Source organism: Orycteropus afer, unplaced genomic scaffold (assembly GCF_000298275.1).
Source record: "Orycteropus afer afer isolate SDZICR_OR568_19922 unplaced genomic scaffold, OryAfe1.0 scaffold00112, whole genome shotgun sequence".
In the NCBI taxonomy this organism is placed as follows: Eukaryota; Metazoa; Chordata; class Mammalia; order Tubulidentata; family Orycteropodidae; genus Orycteropus; species Orycteropus afer.
Window position 1 is genome coordinate 9,102,197 of NW_006921699.1, and position 405 is coordinate 9,102,601.

The following is a 405-nucleotide window of genomic DNA, read 5'->3' on the forward strand; positions in this document are numbered from 1 at the left end:
ACAGTATAAAATAAAGAAGGCCACCTCATTATGTGGGGCACATCTTCATCTTGTGTGAGTGTGTCTCCATCATCTCGCCGACGCCACCTCTCCCTCCAGAGACCCACAGCTGAGGCTGGACCTCGGCAGTGGACTTGTTTAATTTTAGAGAAACTTTCAGTACAGATACTGTGAGCTTACATGGAAAACAGATATTACAACATATTTTTTTCCTACGTAATTGTGACCAATACATTTGTATTTTGTGATGAAACCTACATTTGTTTGTATTCATATTCATGTGATTAACTTTTAAAAGTGTTGTGAAAGATGCAGAGTAAGTATTATGTCCCAGTTCTAAAGTTTGGCATCAATCTTAAACTGGAATATGCTTTTGCCTTGTTTTCCCGTCAATTTTTTTATTTG